We start from the raw sequence: 7942 nt of genomic DNA, 5'->3' as shown, positions 1-7942 counted from the left end.
CCAGATGGCAATATCAAGTTCACACCAACAATAGCCAGGTTCACTACATTACCAGATTATAATACCAGGTTCACACCAACAATATCCAGGCTCAAAAGCACACAGATTACAATAGCAAGTTCATAGAACCACACAAAAGCACACCAAAAGCACAGGTGGCTCAAAAGGTTGCTTCTGTCTTGATGTTCCTAGTGCAGGCATCAGGCCCCTCCCCTCTTGCTCCTAGTGCAGGCGCTTGGGCTTTGACTCCTAGTCTGTGCCCCTAGGCTACCTCCAGCTTGCTGTTTGGCCTGCCTCCTAGTGACTAGGGATCTTGGAACCTTGTAAGATGGCAGATGTGACCATGTTATCAACTACACTTGGCTTTAGATTAAGAACAGTGTTGGCAAGAAATGGATCACTTACTCCACTAATTGCTCAGGAGGTGTAGGCTCAGTTGGAGTTGTCTTCTTCTTCTTACTGGTTTGTTTCCCCATGGTGGAGGCCTTTCTCTTCTTCTTGGCTGGCTCTTCTGTTGTTTCTATGATCTCAACAACCTTTGGCTTATAAGTCCTTCTCTTCTTCTTTGGAGGTGCAGGTGGTGGTGCATCAGGGTCTGCAACAGTTTCATTGTAGGTTTTCTGCAGGTGTCCAAATCCATCACACCTTTTACACCTTCTCCTGCCCTTGCTGCTGGACCCACCTTCTTCAACTCCAACTATCCTTCTCTTCCTTGGCCTTCCTGCTGCTCTGTTGCATTTAGGAGGAAGGAGGTTGAAGCCAAGGTTCAACTTTTCCCATTCATCCTTGCTTGGTATTGGAGGCACTGGAGTTGCATAGGCTGCTTTGAACATGTCTACAGAATAGTAGTGGTCAACATAGTCCTCTAAGTCTACCCTTCTAGTGCCAATGAAAGCTAGGGCATGAACACATGGCAGACCAGTTAACTGTCAACCTCTATAGGTGCACTCTCTCTTGTCTAGATCAACAATGAACCTCCAAGGGACCAGGTCCTTGTTGACTCCTCCAACTTCACCAACCATTGGGCCACTCTTGTGAATGTTGTACTTTAGATTTCTGCTTTTGTTGTGCAGCTCCTTCATGACAACTGGCAGAATCTTGAAGGCATAAAACTTGGACATTAGTTGCATCCTGGTGCAAAATCTCTCCATGATCAACTGCCTTATCCTGTCTATTAGCTCTACAACAGGTAATGACTTCTCTTCCCTGATCCAACTATTGAAAGTCTCTACTATGTTGTTTGTGACATAGTCACATTTGCTTGATGTGCTAAACTTACACCTTGCCCATAGCTGCTTGTGATTGTCTTGCAGCCACCTAGTTGCCTTGGGGCATGCCTTGTGCATCTCATTCTAGTGCCTATCATGGGTTGTCTGTCTATAGCACCTTGATGCAGGCCATAAGTTCCTCTCAAACAATTCTCCCCTAAACCTCTTCTGGAAATTCTTGACTAAATGCCTCATGCATTCTCTATGCTCCACCCCATTACTGAAAACTTTGGTAACAGCCTTATCTATTCCTTTGCCTATAGTTAGTAAGCATGGAAACAATATCAGGTGGGGAACATACAAGACTCAATTGAAAAACAAGAGCACAATGAATGCAACATACCTGCATCAGTTGAAATAACAAGACCATTTGGGGAACCAATAGCCTTGTGCAGCATCTTCATGAACCATTCCCAATTCTCCTTGGTCTCACTGCCAAATACTCCATAGGCCACTGGGAACATCTAGTTGTGGCCATCTATCCCTACAGCTGATGCTAACTGTCCCTTCCACTTTGCTGTCAAAATTGTGGAATCAATTCCTAAATAAGGTCTGCAACCTTGCAGGAAGCCATCTATGCATGGCTTCAGTGCTATAAACATCCTACTAAATCTTCTCTTCTCATCTACAATCTCCCACTCAATCTCTACAACACTGCCAGGACTCCTCTTCTCAATCTCCCTTTTCTAAGAAAACACATGTACAAAGCTATCTTCCCAGCCACCCATGATCTCATCTAAGGCCATTTGCTTGCCGTCCCAAACCACATAGTAGCTCAGCTGTACACAAAAATTCTCCTCCAACTTCTACTTCAAATCTTTAGCTCCAATAGTTGGATCTTCCCTAAGCCAGTTTATAACTCTATCCTCCACCCAGTGATTGTTAGCCATATAGTTGTTCTGGAATTTGCTTGTGCTGGCACAATTATGCTTGTGTGGTAGCTTCTTAATCTACAGCCATCAACCAACGGTTAGCACACAACAATTGATAACTAAATTAAACTAAATGAAGCATTACAAAGCTCACATACCTGCCATGTCTTGCCATTAGGTAACTGAGATGCATGAATCCTCCACCGACATCTCTTGGCCTTACAATATGCTCGGTACCGCCGTGACACACTATATGGAACTACAAGTTCAACTTCATTAAGCACAGCATATTGTCTAATACATCTCTTAAAGTAGAAACCACTTCAAAAGTAACACCAAGACCTATCTTAAGGTTATCTATGTTAGTGACATGAACAACACCGTCACAGTCCCTCCCATCGTCCACAACTAATGGGTCATCATCTTCTGGGTCACTGTCAGGATAGTAAGCAGGGTCAGCATCACCATCATCATTGACCCCATCCTTGTACTTCTCATTCTCATCATCTACTCCTACATACTCCATTTCATCAGCCTCTCCCCAGTCATCTTCAGCAATATCTTCTTCTTCTTCTTCTTCAGCAATAGCATCATCATCTTCACCATCATTATCAAGATTAAGACCCTCATCACCATTAGCATCAGCCTCACAATTACCATCATCATTAAGATCAATAGCTTCACCATTGTCATCAGCTACTAGATTAGGCAATACAAGTTCATCACAGAAGATCATAGCTATTGGCTAACAATTAACCTGACTCTCCTAAGTGATAATAACAGACTAAGAGGCATTGGCATTACAACACTTAGACTTTAGCAAACGAGGACCAGTGTCAACAACATGTACAGTCAGTGGCACCTTCCTACTATCCCAATACACATCAAATGCATGTAATAGAGCAGAATCAAAATCTATGTGCACTGTCTCATCCTTGGTTTTGTCAAAGAAGGTGACCTATAGTTCTTGGTCGACCACATGGACTATCTCCTCACCAAGGCACCCAAGAAACCCCATCCAAGAGAATTTATCCTTGTCTACCACATGCATGTAATTAGCAGTTATATGATAATCATCAAGCCCATCTGGTCTTTGCTCTACATATGCAGGTACGCTAATCACCAGTCTACATGTGGAAGTCGGATCCATCCTAAATCAACACAAAGGATAACAACCAAACTAAACGATTTCAAAACTGCAAGCATTCTACCACATCTGCAGGCACTCATCTGCAAATAGTAGGGATTCAAAAGACTCACCCTTTCACTAGCCATTTGAATTGTGAAACCCTAGGTAGAGACCTTGGGCACTGCTCGTTCTTCGAGCTAGGGGACTTCATCTTTGTGGCGCGGGGGAACTCTAGATCCTCAACCCCCATGGAAGATGATGGCCGAGGCTCGATCTATCAGTGGCAGTGGGCACTGGGTGGACGATGGCACGACGAGCAGTGGAGATGAGTGGGTGGCGGCGCCATTGGGAGTGAGCGGCGGCAGTGGGATTGGGGAAATGGCGAGCCTAGAACCCTAATGACGGAGTCAGGTACGGGCCGGCCGTTACAACTGGGTCGAACCAGACTAGGTTGGGACGGCGCCAAGTCTGATTCAGGGGCACCCAATGTCCAAAACGAAGTTTTCTCTCTCCAAAACCGGGTGCAACTGGGTTGCGGTGTCTACTGGCAGTATTTCCAAAAACCAGAGTGTCTCACGGCAAAAGATGGAAAACGCAATGTCCGCTAGCAAAGACGCGTCATTTGGCATGTCCAATAGCAAAATTTGCCTATACTCTATGATCATTCAAAAATAGGGGTTATGCACCGGGGCTTGCCTTGGGCAGGCGGTGTGTCAACAAAGTCAGCAACTGATGGCTCTGGAGCTCCCTCCTATACGAGAATCTCTTCCTCATACTCCTCAATGATCTCCTCATAGTCCTGTTTGCCTATAGGCACAAACTCTACCAACTCGTTATCTACATACATGAAATGATGATGCAACACTTAGTAATACGGCAACAACTCTTAAAATAAAATACAGCTATCAAGCTACTAAGCTAGCTCTACCAACTGACATGCTAAGTTGCCTATTTCTACCACTAACAGGTATGAAATGTTGCATGCATTGCCTTAGCAACTAAATTCATTCCTATTCTTAATATCACTTTACTCTATATGTGATAAAACTAGAAGTACCTTGCTACTCTATTTATCAACCTACTCTAAGGCTTCAAAAATTACAGTGAGTGCCTAATAATGTCATGAGTCTACTATAAATTTTTTAGAGCTAGCACTTCTACCTTTTCATCATGAAAATTCATTTTCTAAATAATCCTAATAACAACAAGCATATTACAACAATTAAAGTAACCCTAAAGATATCACAGAACTATATGAACTAAATACACTAAAAGCTAGATCATGAATTTAGGAAACTAACAAAATTTACTTCATGATTTTTGGACACTTACATATTTTTATACTGATTATCTAAGATCAGTTCATAATGTAATTTAGAAAAGCATTAACTAATTTGTTAGAAAAGAAAAGGGCAAAATAGTCCGGCGTGGCCCAACGTGGCTCGTCCCACTCCCACACAGCGCGCGCACGCAACCCGCCAGCACGGCCCACCCGGGGCACGGCCCAACTGCGCGGAGATGGCCCACAACGGGAAGGCCCACACGCATTGGTCATTTTGCGAAAACACCCTCGGGCTACCTGGTAAAAGCGCGAGCACTAAGCACACTATTCCTTTAGTTTGTGACTATGCAAAATAGCCCTTGCAACACTCTGTCTTCACATCAGGGGGGTCCCTGACCTGGCCGCGCATGTCGGTGCAGCGGCCGATGGCACCGACGACCCCCGCTGGGCAACCAGGACCCACCCCGCCTTATCTAAGGAGCTGGTACTTGCCTAGGTGCGAACGCAAAACGCTGGGCAATGAAAACATGAGCTAGGATGTCGTAGTAAGGTCGAACCACAACGGCAGAGCTCCTGCAACAAAACAGTGATGATTCGATGAGCTACAACAATGTCAAAGCTGTAGGGGTAGCTCGTGAGCTCAAGGAACTCACCATGAACCCAGCCGATGTGGTGGTTCGGTCGGAGGCGGCTTGAGTCCAACTAGCTGCGTGCGCACGGACAGTGCGGTGGTGCACCGCGGTGGCTAGACCACGTTAGGAGCATCTAGGAGATGGTAGCAACTCAACAAGGGTGCGCCGGGTGATGGGTGGGTGGAGGCGAGACTAGCGGTGCAACAGATCAACTCGAGCAACTCTGGAGCGGGGCTTTGCCGCCAATGCATGCTGATACGGTCTTATCGACCCGGTGGGAAGAAAGCTCCAAATTAGAGCATGGCACGGCAAGGATCACTGCATGGCAAGGTTGGGTGGCTGGCTGACTACATAGCAAAGCCGTGGGCAAGGTTAATTGGATCGAGGTGACTCCATCACATTGAATTGAAGGTGTAGGTCCAGCGACCATGGCGACAGAGGAAACAGGGAGCGAAACAGACATGGCTTGGCTCATCATTGCCATGGCAGGACGTGGCTATCAACTCGTAGTTCAAGCGCGCATGTGCTACAGGCCATTGGGGGATCAATGAAACGCACTCAGGAACGGTTGGTCGCATTGCGATAAATACAAGCCGACGGAGGCTCGGCCATGTGTGCCACAGTGGCTAGCACCAGACTAGGGAGGCAGCAGCGCAGCATCACAACGAGCGTGGATGTGATGGTAATGGCTAGGTGGGGCAAGCCCATGCATGTGCAAACATGAAGATCGGCAATAGCAGTGACTGTGCGACGGTGACAGCGCAGGCCACACAGTGATGGGACGGCGGCGTAGTGACACAGGCGAACGTGACGCAAGTAGTGCGGGCGCATGTGGTGACCCAGCACTCACGACTGTGGATAGCAACAGCATGACAACACTAAGGCAGGTGGCAGCGGAACGACCAAGGCTCGCTGGCCCTAGTGTCCCGTCGAGCGCGGCGATGGGCGTGAGTGCGTGCGTGCTTGCGTGCGTGAGTCACTTGCTTGGACGCGGCAATGGCGATGCAGGGCCTACGCGCACGTTGAGCAAGCCAACGCTGCAACACCAAGCCAAGGCATGGTGACCGTGCCCCGATGCTGACACCGACCGGAAATGTGCCATGCACAATTTTTAAAGCGCCCCAAAATCAAATCCATTACTTCAAACGCCGAACCACCTATTCTATAGTCAAGAGGGCATGTTAGGCTATCAAGACCAGCCCTGAAACCACACCACTAATTAATCCAATTCGCCTACAAAAATTTCCAAACTTGGCCTCGTCAAACCGTTCTCCGAGTTAGGAAATTCGACTAAGTCTTGATCGAATTCGTGTAAAATCGATTTCCAAGCTATTAATCATGCAAGCTAGTGAATTCATTTCTCGATCGTAGGTATTTTATTGTTACCTACAAAGTTTGTACCACAAACTTTATTAAAGTTCCGTATATGCGTTCTATAGCATTTTTCACTTAATAAAAATTGATTTAAAACCCTAAGTAATATAACTTGACTATGAAATGTAACTTTCGTTTCGCGTTTCCGTTGATCATTTCGAGTTACAGAAATTAATTTACACAATATTTTATAAACACTATCACATAAACATGATGCCCATGTAGTGTTTTAGTAAAAGATTTATAGTGTAACACCGAGGATGTTATAAATTTACCCCCTAAAACAAAATCTCGACCTGAGATTTCATGTGTCTAGTGTGGGAAAAGAGATAAGAATTATATTTCAATGTAGACAACTACCTCGGTGAACCAGAAAGAAGATGGGGGTAATGCTTCAAGATATAGCTCTCTTGTTCCCACGTGGCTTCATCCTCCGAGTGGTTTTGCCATGAAACCTTGTAGAATTTCACCACATTGTTCCTTGTCACTCTTTCCTTTTCGTCCAAGATCTTGATAGGATGTTCAATATATGTCAAGTCAGGCTAGGGAGGAAGTCCTTCAATTTCCACAGCTTCATCAGGGACCTGTAAAAATTTCTTCAACTGAGATACGTGAAACACATTATGTACCATCGATAAAATATCGGGAAGCTAGAGATGATAAGCAACTAGGCCACACTATTCCAAAAACCTTGTAAGGACCCACATATCGAGGGGCTAGCTTGCCATGGACACCAAACCAATGCACCCCTCTCATAGGAGACACCTTGAGGTACACATGATCCCCAACTATAAACTGCAAAAAGGCCTTCTTCACTTGTTCTATAAGCTTTCTGCCGGCTCTAAGCTGCCTTCAAATGACTCTGAACAATGTTGACTTGCTCTCGAGCTTCTTTGATGAAATCAGGCCCAAAATATCTATGGTCTCCCACTTCAACCCAATTAAGTGGTGTCCTACATTTCTTTCCATATAGAGCTTCAAATGGTGCCATACGAATGCTTTCTTGATAGCTATTGTTGTAAGAAAACACATCTAACTTTAGGCATTCGTCCCACTTCTCAGGAAAAGAAATGGCACAAGCTCTCAACATGTCCTCGAGTACCTGGTTCACCCTTTCAGTTTGGCCATCAGTTTGTGGATGATAAGCTAAGCTTATGAGGAGACGAGTACCAAGACATTGATGTAGTTGCTCCCAGAAACGAGAGACAAAAACTAACCCTCTATCAGAGATGATAGTAAGGAGAACTCCGTGTAGGGTCACAACCCGATCAAAATATATTTGGGCATACTTCCTGGCTGAATATCTAGTGTCCACCAGAAGAAAATGAGCAGACTTAGTGAGATGGTCCATAATGACCCAGATAGAGTCATAGCCCTTGGATGTG

At 45.4% G+C, this 7942-nt stretch overlaps 1 pseudogene; it reads right to left on the bottom strand.

Moving 5' to 3' along the window:
- Positions 1-401: 401 nt before the first annotated feature.
- On the bottom strand, positions 402-2876 carry LOC136495924 (uncharacterized; annotated as a pseudogene).
- Between the last annotated feature and the right edge of the window lie 5066 nt (positions 2877-7942).

This window comes from Miscanthus floridulus, chromosome 12 (assembly GCF_019320115.1).
Source record: "Miscanthus floridulus cultivar M001 chromosome 12, ASM1932011v1, whole genome shotgun sequence".
NCBI classification, from domain to species: Eukaryota; Viridiplantae; Streptophyta; class Magnoliopsida; order Poales; family Poaceae; genus Miscanthus; species Miscanthus floridulus.
This window is presented reverse-complemented; position numbering and strand designations above follow the sequence as displayed.